We start from the raw sequence: 15875 nt of genomic DNA, 5'->3' as shown, positions 1-15875 counted from the left end.
CAAAGAATTCTAAGACTAAATGGTTTTGTTTGTGTGTGCCTATGTGTCTTTTCAGTTCCCATTTTTTCCAAAAACTTTAAAAGAGCAATAAGGACACTCCTTAAATGACCCAATGCAGAGTTGCTACTATATATATATATTTTTTTTTTAAGTGCTATGTTTTCAATTTAAAATTGTAAAATATACAAAGAAAAACATGTGACATGTAGTTAAGAAAAGAGTAGTGTATAGAAATTCTTTTTGAGTGGAACTAGATGTGAGTGAACACAACAAAGACTTCAATTATAAATGTGTTAAAAGAAATACGAGACATCATGTTTAAATAATTAAAGAAAAGTGTGATTATAATGATTAAACAAATAGAGAATTTTAATAAGGTAGAAACTAAAAAAGTTAATAGAAATCTGGAGTTGAAAAATATAATAACAAATGAAAAATGCATAAGAGGCTCTCAAGGGTAGATTTGTAACAGCAGAAGATATGAATTGATAAACTTAAAGATAGTTCAGTAGAAATTTTCCAGTATGAAGAGCAGAGACAGAAAGGCATAAATATGGATAGAATCTCAGAAATAACAGCGAAGATACCAATAGACATGCAATGGAGGAGTCTTAGGAGGAGATAGGAGATGGGGATGAGGGGGAATGCATAAAAAATAAATTAAGAAATAATAGCCAAATACTTTTCAAATGATGAAAAAACATTGTTTAATTGAGAGCTCCACATCACAAAATGTTGAAAGCCAAAAAGAAAATGTTATTGATTTATTTAATTTCAGATTAATACATGGGTACAAACATGTAGGTTACAAAGTTTGTGTGTGTTAGGTAAAGTCTAAGTTGGACCCAAGCCCTTCACCCAAGGAGAAAGGAAATTTTAAGGTGGGGTGTGGTGGCTCACACCTGTAATTCCAGCACTGTGGGAGGCTGAGGCAAGAGAAACACTTGAACCCAAGAGTTTGACAGTGCTGGGAGCTATGATGCCATGGCATTCTACCCAGGGCCACAGAGTGAGACTCTGCCTCAAAAACAAACAAACAAACAGAAAAAAAAAAAAAAAAGAAAAGAAAAATTTTAAAGCAGAAACTTTAAAAAGTGACTTTTCACATACAGGGAAATAATAATATGATTGTGGCTGACTTTACATCAGAAACTACAGAAGCCAGAAGGAAGTGAAGTGATATACTCACTGGAGAAGTAAGTGCTGGAAGAAGAGCACTATCAACCAAGAAGTCTATGTACAGCAAAATGAGGTTTCAAAAAGTAATGAGAAATAAAGCCGTTTACAGATAAACAAAGAGAAATAGTTGTTAGCACATCTGCCTTACACGAAATACTAAAAGAAGTCCTTCAAATTGAAAGAAAATGCTTTTTTTCTTCCTTTCCTTTCTTTCTACCTTTATTTCTCAGCTTCAGAGATACCAAATAGTACTAAAAATTCACTGGAAGAAATAAACAGCACCAGAAAAGGTAAATATTTGGGAAAATATAAAAGATTCAATAAATATATGTTAACTCTTTTATAAATTTATTTAAAATACATAAGATTGCAGAAAGCAATGATTAAAGGTGCATCATTGGGTTTAAAACATGTTTCTTATGTGTAACAATGAGCACAAAAGAAGGAGGGGATGGAGCAAAGCAGAACCAAAGTTTCTATATTTTACTAAAATTAACTTTGTTTTAAGCTGAATTGTGATAAGATATATATCACAGTTATAAATAGTTATGATGAGATAAATATATAAATATATAAATTTTTATTATTTTTTGAGTTATCTTTTAGTGGTTTCTGCACAAAAGAAATTCTATACACAGCAAAATTTACTAAAAACTTAATTGAGGGATTATGTTTAAAAAGTCTAATATAAGAGAAGACAGCAACAGAAGAACAAAGGCATAAAAAGACTTGAAATGTGTAGAAAGTATAAAAATGTCAGATGTAAATATAACCATAAAAATAATTATAATAATTTTTCTTAAATTTTCTAATAAAAATAAATTTATTCAATACCCTAAAGACAGTTTTGATTATAAGTATCCAACAGAATAAAAAGTACATAACAGATCAGTAGATTTCTAATGTATTAATACAATATATACAGTAAATTTAAACAGACTAAACTTTCCAAACAAAAAGATATTCTCAGACTGGCCAAAAAGCAAAAGCAAGAACAAATTTTATGTTATCTACATAACATGTGGGTTATGTTCAGGGTGTGTTCTTTATAGCAGCTGTGTTGATCTTGAACTTAGATACTGCAGCTGCCTTTATTGCTTTTTCTAGTCTTTTGAATAAATCCTGTCAAATGGCATTTTCCCGAGTGGATCATGGCCTTATGTTGACTTATTTTGCTGCCTCTGAGGTATCCTTTGAAGAAAATTTGCTGAAATTATTTGCTCATTTCAAGAAGAACAACTTAACCCCAGATATCTACCTAATTGATTGGATCTTTACCTTATATAGTAAACCTCTGCCCCTCAATCTGGCCTGTTGTATCTAGGATGTGTTCTGCCAAGATGGGGACGAGTTCTTGCTCCTCATGGCCCTGGGCATCCTGAAGCTGTTCCAGGACATTCTGACCAAGATGGACTTCATCCCATGGCCCAGCTGCTGACCAGGCTGCCTGAGGACCTACCTGCTGAAGAGCTGTGTGCTTCTGTTGCCACAGTTCTGATGCAACATCAGAACAAGAAGTGGGCTCAGGTACTGACCGCCCTGCAGAAAGACAGCAGGGCAATGGAGAAAGGGAGGCCATCCCTCAGAGCCAAGGCTGCAGATGGGACTCACACTCAGCCTGGAAGCCCCATGCCAGGGCACCCGTCTTGTTTCAGACCCACACTGGGCAAGCGAGAAGAATGGGCCTCTCCTTGATTCCGAACCCTGGAAACACTGGAGTTGGCCTTAAACAAAACAAACAGAAAAAACTTCTAAAGAATTAAACCAAGGCTTAGCTGTAAGAAGCTTAGTGAACGATGCCGGGGCTGCATGGTTTAAAGGTAGGGCAGTGGCTAACTTCCTCCCCTCCTTTATTTCAGCGGAAGTTAATTAAATTATCATGCTTTTATGTCAATAACTGGAAAGTGCCTCACAATCTTTCTTAGCCAGGACACATGAAAAATGTTATTTGGAAGACCTAAGAGATGTTGTTGGTTCAAATTTACATATTTTAGATAAAATGGAGGTTGAGTTATTGAGGTGATCCTTCCAAAGCTGGAGGTTATTTTCCTAAAACCCACCTAGCAAAGACTGCACTAAAGGAAAGCAGGCTCTCTGAGGAAGGTGCTGAGGGCCCACAGGCTCCATAGGAATCCCGTGTTGAGGGCCCGCGGGCTCCCCGCAACCTGCAGGTTGGCATTTATCACGTTGCCTTGACAAAATTATAGCAGAAAGGCTGAAATGCACAGTGAGTTTCCAGCGGAACCTGGATCACTCCCTGCATCTGCTGAGCAAGGGTGAAAAGTTTGAGCAGGAGGAGCGATTTGCAAAAAAGGCCTGTGGCAATACAGACAGGTTTAGGGTTGATGGAAAACAGAAGGGCAACAGCCCCTCTTTGAGTAAAACGCTGGGGAAAGAGAATGTGGACACTCGCCCCTCTTGCACCCTACCTGTTTTTATAGAGGTTGGAGTGTAGCGGTGCAGCCTGTGGAAACAGCACCCCCGGGGGCCGCTCCTGTGCTCTAAGCATGTCCTCCTCTGCCTCTGTCCCCTGAACAGCTGAATCAGTCCCAAGTGCTAGTGAGTCCCTCCTTGCGCATTTGGCTTTAGAGTGAGGACTTCCTAACCTGTTGTAGGGGTGAAGGGGTGGGCAGCATCTGATAGCCCAGATAGCCCAGTGAGAATGTTTGGCATCTGGACCATCAGCCCTTTCCCATTTGAGCTGATTTTCCCAAGGTCATTGGCACATTTTAGGTTCTAGCTTTTCCTGGGCTAATTTTGAGAATTTTGCATAAGAACTTTGGCTATCCAAATTCACAGAAATGAACAGTTTTTGCACAGAATAGCCTGAACGACAAGCTAGTGTCTGTGGGAGCAGGCTCCTACATGATGTAACCAGCTGGTCTTTGGGAGGGCCGGACAGAGCAGGTTTGGGGGACACAGTGAGCTGTGCAAGAGCGCCTCAATGTGGTCTGCACTCGACAGCCCCGCAGCCATACTGCCCACAGGGAGCACCCCCATTCTCATCTAGTTTCTGACTTTGAGGAGTCTTTGGCTCTTTCAGTATAACATGCAATGGGGGATGGCCTGGGGGCTGGGGAGTAAAGCCTAACTGTGGCATCATTTTTCTAGGTTTTCTATTTCTGCCATGGTGCTAATGACTCTTCTAGGTTCAGTAACTAGTTGCTGACCCACGGGTCATTCTCTTGCCTTCCATCCCAATTCTGAACCATGTCATTTGTCTTGGAATCTCTTCCTTCCCCTTGTATTCTTAACTGACTCTCCAGGGAGATTGCAGAGCTCCATGGACACCTTTCTGCCTCAGCCTTTAAATGCTCAATCGCCTCCCCTCGTGGAGGAGGCGTCCTGTCTTCAGTGGAGGTCCTGGCAGCCTCCAGACCTAGCCATTTTCCGATATCTAGATGCTGAATGTCATCCCGGCTGAGCCCGGCCTGTGGCAGGTGGGCCACCTGAGCCCTGTGCACTGTCGCTCTTTGCAAATGTACTTATTTTTGTTCCATGATGTGGGCGTTCTGTTCTTTTAAGAAGTTTATATTTTCTCACTGTTCATAAAAATGTTCCTTAAGTCAAACAGAAAGAGATGCAACAAGGGGCCTGTGCAGCTCGTTCAGAACGCAGTTGTAAATGTCCTGCGTATTCAAAACTCAACTCTCAGCATTGCTTGCCAAGCAGTTCGACGTAGATGCTTTTGGATACACGAGTGCATTAAATCCTTACACAGAACTCTATGCCAGTCCATAATGTCCACCGTATTTGGAGTTTAGAAGAGATTTTAATCATCTGCTCAGGGATCACATGAGGCCTTGCTAGTTCGGTGCATCCTCTTCAGAGCCCAGAAACTTCTGAGTCCCCATCTAGGGTCACTCAGACCCTTCCCACAGGGGCTGCCGTGGGGCGGGGAGGTGTGCCTCTGTGTGTCACTGTCACGGCCACCTGGGAACAGACGCTGCCATGGGAAGTCTGCACGTTCTGCTTCAAATGCCCTCCGCGTTCAGAGTCTCAGACCTCGTCCCGGGACTGCAGCAGCTTGTGTGCGAGCACTGTGTCTCCCCAGTCGCTGAGCTCTCCTGGAGAAACACTGTTCTTTCACAAGGGACTTTTTAAAACTGCTCAGTTTTTGACTGTTTTAAATAGTTTGCTGAAAACTCTGTATAATACTTACTACATATCACATTTCAAATGGCTTGTTAAGCTTTCATTTTATTTAGTGAAGTGTAACTAAGTAGGACTTTTTTGAATTGTAAATAATGTGGTTTTATTAAATAAAAGCCGTATAAAATTGTTTAAAAAAGAAATATTACTGGAAACAAAGACTGACATTTCATAATGATAAAGGATTTAATTCTTCATGAATATATAATAATATATGTAATAATAATAATAAAATGGAGCCTTTAGAATACACTAAGCAAAATCAGGCAAAAGCAAAAAGACTAATAAAAATAACAATTCTTGTATACTTAAGTCTCAATAATTGATAGAACTAAACAGAAAATCAGCAAGTATAGAGAATTCCTGAAGGACACTACCAACTAGCTTGACCTAATTGACATTTATAGAACCAAGGACCCAATGACAGAAGAATACACATTCTTTTCAAGCACATATAGAACATTCTCCAAGATCAATCATAAACTAGGTCATTAAATAAGTATCAGTGTTTTTAAAAGGACTAAATATTATTCAGTAATGACAAGCAAATTACCTCAAGAACATTACTGCATAGTAAAAGTGTAGAATATTGTGTGACTCCATTTATCTGAAATTCACAGGAAAAGAAAATTTATAGAGATTGCAAAGCAGTGGCTCCTTGGGGCTGAGTATGGGAGCAAAAATTGACTGCAAATTGGTATTAAAGGTCTATTTTGGTAGCGATGAAAACTCAATAAATTTAGGACAAATCATGAGATCATACACTTATATAGCTCAATTTTATGGTTTATAAACTGCGCCTCAATAAAGTTGTTTTGAAAAGTAAATGTGTTGCCATGGATCTTATCCCGTGATTTTTGCTTGGTGTCTGTGTGAATCTTTCGATTAGTCAGCTCAGATCATTTTTCAGCTCTTCATTTTTTTTAAATTTTATTAAATTATAACTGTGTACATTAATGCATTTGCAGGGTACAATGTCCTGATTTTATATACAATTTGGAATGCTTATATCAAACTAGTTCACATAGCCTTCACCTCAATTATTTATTGTGTTAAGACATTTATACTCTACTCTTAATAGGTTTGATAACTAGAATCCACAGAGAACTCAAACTAATAAGAAAAGAACAAGTGATCCCATTTCATAGTGGGCAAGAGACTTGAACAGAAGCTTCTCTGAAGAAGACAGGTGCGCGGCCTACAAACGCATGAAAAAATGCTCATCACCTATAATCATCAGAGAAATGCAAATCAAAACCACTTGGAGATGTCATCTAACCCCAGTAAGATTAGTCCACATCACACAATCCCAAAACTACAGATGTTGGCGTAGATGTGGAGAGAAGGGAATACTTCTGTACTGCTGGTAGGAATGCGAGCCAATTCCATTCCTTTTGGAAAGAAGTTTGGAGAACACTTAGGGAACTCAAAATAGACCTGTTTGATCCTGCAATTCTTCTACTAGGTATATATCCAAAAGACAAAAAATCATTTTACAACAAAGATGTTTGCACCACAATGTTTATTGCAGCCCAATTCATAATTGCCAAGTCATGGAAGAAGTCCAAGTGCCCGTCGACTCATGAATGGAATAACAAATTGTGGTATATGTACACCACGGAATATTATGCAGCCATAAAAAGATGGAGACTTCACATCTTTTATGGAGCTGGAACATATTCTTCTTAGTAAGTATCTCAAGAATGGAAGAAAAAGTATCCAATGTACTCAGTACTATTATGAAACCAATATATAATCACCTACACTTTCATATGAATGATAAAAAACAACTATAGCCCAGGATGAAAGAGGGAAGAGGAGAGTGAGGGGAGGGGAGGGGGAGGCCAGGTGGATGTAAGGTAAGTGGTGGGTCCTCACCTATTGTGTATAATGCAAGGGTACATATCAAAGTTATATTCAAATAAACATTTATCTTTACTTCCCTTGATCTGTTCCTATTATCCTTATTTAATTCTCCATTTATATACTCAACCCTTTCTTTATTGTTTGCATTTATTATTCTTTGACTTGTTGAGAGCTTTTCAAGTTCTATATAGTCCTGTGATCTATGATCATTGTTTAAATTTGAGATGAGTCCATTTTTCTCCTTATTACAAGTATTTTAATTTAACATTAAATTATTATTAAAGTTGATCAGAACTTAAGAGCATTGGTGTATATGAGGAATATTACAGGGACCAGTCACATGCACAGACCCCAAAGTGGGGAAGAGCACGGAACATTTCCAGAACTGAAGGAGGCCCTGAGAGTCTGGGGCAGAACACATGGCCTGAGGGGAGCAAGGAATGAAGCGACACTACAGTTACAGGGGGAAGCTCATGGGCGAGCTGTAGACCAAGTTTCAGCATCGAAACTTTATTCTCAGTGTTTGTAAAGATTTTAAAGCAAGAGGGTAACATAATTGGAATTTTTCTTACAGAAACTATATATGAAGTTGGTAGGTGGATGAAGAGAGGCCAGTTAGGATCTCCAAGAGCTCTTTAGACTAAAGTGGTGAAAATGAAAACAGAAGCGAAATGGTTTGAGAGAGTAAAAATATGTGTGATTATGCAATGGACTGGAGAGGGGGAGCCAGGACCAAAGACAGTCTTGGTGTGACACCTGCTTCACCAAGCTGAAGACCCTTGCAGTGTGTAGGCTACAGTTCATGACTCAGGGCTGTTCATGCCTATATTTCACGTTAATTATGTGAAAAATTGTATTTTAAGTAAATTATAGTTGTTTTCATTTTATTTTGAGTGCTTAGGTTAGAAGACAAAATGTCAGGTTCTAACCTTTCCTCTTCATTTATTTTATGTGTGTATGTATATTATATTCTTTATATATTATATATAACATGTTAAATATGTATATATATACATATGATGGAGAGTGTGTGTCATGCACCATGTAATGACATCTCACTCAACAACAGATGGCATACGAAAGCGGTCCCGTAAGATGAAAATGCTATATTTTTACCGTACCTTTCTATGCTTAGTTGTGCCTAGATACACAAATACTTATTGTGTTACAATTGTCTGTTGCATGCTTACAGGTTTTACAGCATATGACTGTGCTGAATGCTGCTCTTATAATACTGTACTGAATACACTAGTGCTCTTAAGTTCTCATCAACTTTAATAATAATTTAATGTTAAATTAAAATACTTGTAATAAGGAGAAAAATGGACTCATCTCAGCAATGGGCTACACAATATACCCTACGTGTGTAGTAGGGCTATACAGCATCCAGGTGTGCGAACTACACTCTACCATGTTTACACAAGAAAATCATCTAACCACGAATTTCTCAGACCATAACCTTGTCCGTCAGCAATAAGTGACTGCATACGTGTGTGTATATACATATTTAAAAATTGAATGGGTTTATTACATACTGAAATATTGATATGGAAGTCTTTTCCTCTATTATAATAATAAATAAGACTATAATGGCCTATTGGTTTTTGACAGATTACTAAATAAATAAATTCTATTCAAATTGCCATATATTGCTTTATATATAAAGATGTCAAACCATATAATTTAACAGATTTTTTTCATGTATTTATTTTTTTAAAAAAACATTAATAATTTTTTACATATCAAAATTGAACTTTTTATGTTATCCTGGAAAATAAATTGTGTGTAGATGTAGATATGTAGTATTTTGTTCTAACTCGGTGGCTCACCATCATCTGCTGAGGAAAGCTCGAGAATTCTAACTCTATTAACTAGAAAGTAATGACCTTTGTGTAATCACAAAAATGACTGAGCATCTTAATTGTGCCCCTTATAAATAAAAGACCTTAAAGGACCTTAATTCCATACTAAAACTCTCCCCAGGTGAGTGTTAGCATGATGAGCTGCTAAAAACTGGAGGTAGATTTTTACATCTTTGATATTTGTAATTTAATAAGACTAGTGGATGATTTACAGCAGCTTTTTCTCAGTGACTTGGGGGTTGTGATTCTTTTAAAAATCAAAGTGTCAAAACATTTTTTTTCAAGAGCTTGATGGTGAACCATATTGAATATCTTAGGTCTAATATCCTGTAGCATCGGTGTATTTTTATTCTAAATGCTTCTTCTCCTACGTTCATTCAGCACGCACTTGTCCACCTCCAGGCCCGCCGTCTCTCCAGCAGGTGGGAGACTGTGTGAGGAAGGTGCTGTCACAGCTCCAGGGAACGACTCACTTGCGTTTTCACACAGGCTTAAAATTATACAACAGCTCACTAAGCTTGGCCCCAATTTATCTTGTGTCCAAACATAAACCTTTTACGAAATTAAGGCATGTCTTGAATCTCATTTAGCATAGTATTCAGAACAAAACTTCTATTCTTTAAAAAGTAGACCCACTATTTATTTTGAGTTATAAAACCAACTTGATAAATTTTTAAAAGCAACCTTTCCCCCACAAATCCCTGTTTTTATCAGTGAACGCTGAATGTAGCATCTTACTTTCTTCCATCATTTTTTAAAGAACACATTCTTCTTAAAAAGAATGCCATTTTTTAATAAGAATGTCTAGGAGGTTGCCCATGTACACTGAAAAAATTATCATCTAGATTTTCTGTGTTCTAAATCAAATGTCTGGCTGAATTGCCATATGATGTGTCTTTAGCCTATACAGCTGTCCCTCAGCACCCCCGGAGAACTGGCTCCAGGACCCCTCCCCTCAGATGCCAAGATAAGTGGATGCTTGAGTCCTTTATGTAAAATTGTATAGTATTTGACATAAGCTACACACATCTTCCTGTGCACTTTAAATCATCTCCAGATTTTTTAAAGTACCAAGTATAATATAAATGCTACTTAAGGCTGGGCACAGTGCTCACAACTGTAATCCCAGCACTCTGGGAGGCCAAGGTGGGTGGATTGCTTGAGCTCACAAGTTCAAGACCAGCCTGAGCAAAAAGGGAGACCCTGGTCTCTAAAAATAGCTGGGTATTGTGGCAGGCGCCTGTAGTCCCAACTACTCAGGAAGCTGAGGCAAGAGGATCACTTGAGCCCAAGAGATTGAGGTTGCTGTGAGTTATGATGCCATAGCACTCTACCAAAAAAGGGTAATAAAGTGAGTCTCTGCCTCAAAAAAAAAAATAAATAAATAAATACTATTTAAATAGTTTATATATATTGTTTAGGGTATATGGGAAGGGAAAACGTCTCTACACATTAGGTGTAGATGCAACCATCATTTTTTCCCTAAATCATTGATTCAAGATTGAGCGAATACACAGATGCAAAATGCATGATATGGGCTTTTTCCATGACTTAGCAATTATGAATTGGGCTGCTATAAACATTCTGGTACAAATATCTTTGTTATAATGTGATTTTTGGACTTCTGGATATATACCTAGTAGAGGAATTACAGGATTGAATGGCAGATCTATTTTTAGATCTCTAAGTGTTCTCCAAACATCTTTCCAAAAGGAATGTATTAATTTGCATTCCCACCAGCAGTGTAGAAGTGTTCCCTTTTCTCCACATCCACGCCAACATCTCTGGTCTTGGGATTTTGTGATATGGGCTAATCTTACTGGAATTAGATGATAGCTCAAAGTAGTTCCTATGGTGCATCTTACAAGGGTACATGTGAAACTTAGTAAATGTAGAATGTAAATGTCTTAACACAATAACTAAGAAAATGCACTGGTTAACATCACACTATGTTAACCAGTGTGATGAAAATGTGTCAAACGGTCTATAAAACCAGAGTATGATGCCCCATGATTGCATTCATGTACACAGCTATGATTTAATAATAAAATAAAATAAATGCATGATATGGAGGGCTAACTGTACTTAGTTAGCCGAGTTATTTATATAAAATGATTAAGGACAAATTTTGGTCCACATATAAAAATATTCATATGAACATTCATAGGTATTTTATATTTTCCACAATTTAGTGCACCCATCAGGAAATATGCCATGTTTATGGCTTGGAATACTTGACATGAACATATCAATTATCTCCAAATTCATTTATAGATATAATGCAAATTCAGTGACATTTTCAGCAGCCCTCCACTTTTTAAAATATTTTGACAGTTAATTTAAAATAGCTTCATGAGTTTGGGATAGAAAAAGATCTATTTAAAAAAGCAGAAGATCCAGGGAAATAAGTGCTCTAAACATATTGTGCTCTAAGTCCTTCCCTTTACAAAACAAATTTCTTCACATTTTTAAAACGTGTTATCCATTGGAGAGTTAAGAATATTCTTGCATGAAGAGGGACTTTACCTAACAATTGTAATCAGTGTAACTGGCTTATTGTACCCTCAATGAATCCCCAACAATAAAAAAAAAAAAAAAAGAATATTCTTGCATGGAAACCAGCTCCAAAATACAGATCAAGTTAAACTGCCCCAAATTAAGTTATTTGAGAAAAGTTGTAGTTCATTCTCTAATCTTAAAATTGATCAAATTAGAAAATAAGCTGGCTGCATTTATAACTGTTCGTGAGGCTGTAAAGTTGTGTCAAACATTGTACTTTAAAAACGCAAAAATGACAATAAAGTCATGAAACAACAATTAGTCAAATATTTTTTAAAAGCTATTTATTCAAAGAGTGAAAGAGAAAATTTACCTTTTAAGAATTGCTTCTAGTTAACATTTTTTAGAGACTCCTTTTGTATCCAAAAGACAATGAGGCAGTCTCTGGTTTTCTACATGCTATTTGCAGAGGTTTAACTGTGTATCATACAAATGCTTCCAGTTTTATTCAAATCTATTGTTAAATTATCTATGCAATTATCTCAGTAGAAATCATTATACTTTTTTATTGTTAATTTCGTTAACACTTTAGTGGAAAGAGTCTGGATGTATTTAAATGCAGTTCTTGGAGTTTTTATTACGACAATGGGAACATGTCTATATTATTTTGGGCGTGTGGTATATAATCACTAAGGCACAACAAAAAATTATTAACCACTAACACTATAGATAAAAAATAAATGGACATTAGGCTTACTTCAGGGCATACTTTTCAATGATTCTCATAACAACATCTCTTTATACATATTTTCATTAAAATGAAGCTGATAATTTACTTATATATTCTACCTGAAATTAAGACTATGAAGTGATGGCTCTATCTTCTTGTTCTTTGCCATTAAGAGAATAGTTGCTAGAAGTTATGCATTGAAAAAGAGGGGGCATTCTGGAGCATGGTCTCATGTTTTGAGAATAACATAAGCACAGTTACTGCATGAAAACAAAAATTTCAAACACATTTTTTAGAATTTTCATCTTTATCATTTTACTTTCTAATCTATCACATAATATAATTTACTGTTCTCCATCAAACTTATTCAATTAAATTAGGACTACAGATGAAATAGAAATTTTAGTAATTCAGCGAACTCCCCGTATATAATTAATTCTCAGCCTTTGCCCCCTCTTTTTGTTGCATTCCTGCATTGCTGTCGATATTCCAACTGTTTTCAAATCAACACAAGTAGTTACTGAGAGCTTCTTCTGTGCAAATATATCAATTTGATACCTCCCTACCCAGAATTCCCAAGAGAACGTTGGGTGTACATAAGATTATTGAAATATCAGACTGTTCAACATTCTTTCACTACTGTGAAATGGGCCACAAATTAGCTTATTAATTTCTAGCTGTAAAAATATTCCTCTCCCCAAATCCTTTAAAGTAGTGCTTCACTATCAACTCACGGTCAACGTAGAGTAGTAAGCAGAGCATTTTATGAAATTTATTTTACATAATCTAATAGTATTTTGGCAGAACAGAGATTGATAATGAAGGGAATTGAGAGTATGACTACTTCCTTAAGGATATAAATTGTGATTTCTGTTTCTTTTTTGATGTTCCAGAGTCTATTTAGTCTAAATATTTATTAGTGTTTTTTTCCCAAGGGATCAAACACAACACACACACACACACAAAAAAAAAAAAAATTAGAAAGAAAATGACATACTTTATTCACCTTACTTTGTAATCAGAATTGGCTATGAAGAAAACATTTAATTCAGGTCATCAATTTCAAAAGGGACATTGTAAAGTCCTGTTGTTTTTAGAATGTTCCTGTCTTTTTTCTATTTATGAAAAAAATAAAACAAAAAAGGCCCTGCCTTACAGTGGATAAAAATATGACTTTTTATGAATAAGCATGTGCCTTACAATATTTTTACACTGCCTCTTCCTATACCCATGTCACATATCTAGACATAACAAATAGATGCCCTGGTACAGTATCACTGGCCTTTGTATATTTAACATTCATGTAATTATGTGTAAGAAATAACATCTAACCTGAAACGATTTTATTAGGGTATCTTCATTCTATTGTCAAGTTGGTGTTCACTGTATTTGATGTTACTTAAAATATCTGGACAATACAATAGGGTTTGGATATGTGTTTTATATGGGAACTCTCATAATAGTATTTGCTTGGATTGTGGGGACAGCATGTAAATGGCAGGTACAAGCTAATAAATGACCTTAACGCAATGCTTTTCAAATTTTAATATGTACAAGAGTCACTTGAGTATCTTGTCGGAATGCAGATTCTCATTTACCAGGTCTTGGATAGGGCCCAAGATCCTGCATTTCTAGTGGAAGAAGCTTTGAAGGGGAAGGTTCTAGAGAACCCATATCATTTATAATTATTGCACTATGTTTAATTCTATTTCCTCTGCTCGATGAGCACCGATATCCTATTCAATGATTTAAAATTGCCAAAATGAAACTACAGTGAGAAAAAATACATGGATCATTTTATCTTGCTTGCATGAAAAAAGCAAAACTACCAGTTACTTCAAGAGTCCCAGTAGGAGATCTGGGAATTTCAGACTTATTTAAGGCCACCACGTTTATGTTATTGGATTTCACTGAAACCCTCCCTGCAACATAAACTGCAAATTTTTCATTTGAAAACTTACTGTCTCTTTGTTGAGACACTCCAGACAAAGCCACACAAACTTAAGGTTTACCATGACTTCTTTAGTGATGTACCATTAAAAAAAAACAAAAACAAAAGAAAGAAAGAGAAACAGAAAGAGCCACATGGTTAACTTCAAGCGGAGAATTTCTTCCAGTTAAAAAAATTGTACCTTACAAAACAGTCCTTCCATTAAAAGCTTATCTACAGACACTTCCTTATGAATGAAATTTTTCTGAGTGTTACAACTCGAGCTCACACACCTGGCAAAAGTGGTTTTTCCCTGTAAAAGCTTTGACATGAGCAAATTGCATCTTCCCATCTTCTGAGAAGTGCAGGAGAATGTTTTTAAAATAACGGAGAGTAAATAAGCATTAATAAAATAATATAAGAAATGAAGACACCGATTATTTTATGAAAGGAAACAATGCTGAAGCTCATTCTTTTTTTAAGAAATTGAATTTTAGAAAACAAACAATATTTTGTAGAAGCTTTGGAGAAAATTTAAATTGCATCTTAAAGATAAACAAGTTGGGATTTTGCTGTGTTTGAATGTTTATGGATGGGGTTAGTTTGACAATTTGCCCTGTTGGATGTGACTTTCACAGTCTGCTGGCAGTTTGCAGGCAGCCGTCACACCTGTGACTCTGTGGCTGATTAATGAGCCTTTCAGCTCATTGCAACCATCTGAAGAAGGTCTGTGGCCTTTCTGAGCTTCACTGGTTTGCTCTTCTTACACTGCAGTCTTGCCCAGGTATCTTCCACAAGAAAATCACACCAGATTAAAACTAACGGAACCTCAATATGCCATTTTTTAGACAAGTCGAAAGCGCATAAAACTAGAGAAAAGATGTATTCAAGTAACTTGAATATAGTTTTGTCACAACCTTCTACTCTTTGGGAAGAGTGACATAAAAAAATCTTTCCTCTGTGACATATTTCATAATGCCATCTTTTAGAGTGATAATTCTTTATCTCTGTGCTATGAGAGGATTTCTGCAATGCCCACTCTTTTGCTATACACAATACCTATTTTCATCAGACAAATTAGTCACTTAGCTTTAATAAGCTACAAATTATTAATCCAACTGGGGGATTTTTAATTGTCTCAAGCCCCTCACCTTCAGTTGGTTCACTTAAAGTGTGGCTAGTTACATTCTTATAACTTTTCTTGAATGCAAGGCAAATCCACAAATGCTTTTTCCCCAATCCTTCTCTGGAAACTGAAAAATCTTTCAAAACATAAGCATTTAGACCAGGTGTGGTGGCTCATACCTGTAATCCTAGCACTCTGGGAGGCTGAGGAGGGTGGACTACCTGAGCTCAGGAGTTCTGAGACCAGCCTGAAAAAGAGGGAGACCCCATCTCTACTAAAAATAGAAAAACTAGCCAGGAATTGTGGCAGGTGCCTGAAGTCCCAGCTACTTGGGAGGCTGAGGCAAGAGGCTCATTTGAACCTCAGAGTTAGAGGTTGCCGTGAGCTGTGATGCCAGGGTACTCTACCCAGGGTGAGAAAGTGAGACTCTGTCTCAAAAAAAATAAAGGGAGGCATTTTATTCCCTCCATAGCTTCTGAAAATAAAGGTGAACCAGAGAAGGTGATAAGGGAGTGACAGAAGTGAAAAAGA

The 15875-nt window shown here is 36.7% G+C and overlaps 1 protein-coding gene and 1 pseudogene across 8 annotated transcripts in view; one reads left to right on the top strand and one right to left on the bottom strand.

The window, feature by feature from the left end:
- KIAA0825 (KIAA0825 ortholog) overlaps window positions 1-15875 on the bottom strand; it is a 498502-nt gene that overhangs the window by 218285 nt on the left and 264342 nt on the right. The window lies entirely within an intron of this gene.
- On the top strand, window positions 2204-2874 carry LOC128587794 (TBC1 domain family member 14-like; annotated as a pseudogene).

The sequence above is a fragment of the Nycticebus coucang genome, chromosome 1 (assembly GCF_027406575.1).
Source record: "Nycticebus coucang isolate mNycCou1 chromosome 1, mNycCou1.pri, whole genome shotgun sequence".
Taxonomy (NCBI): domain Eukaryota; kingdom Metazoa; phylum Chordata; class Mammalia; order Primates; family Lorisidae; genus Nycticebus; species Nycticebus coucang.
Note: the sequence above shows the minus strand (reverse complement) of the source record. Positions and strands in the feature narration are given on the sequence as shown.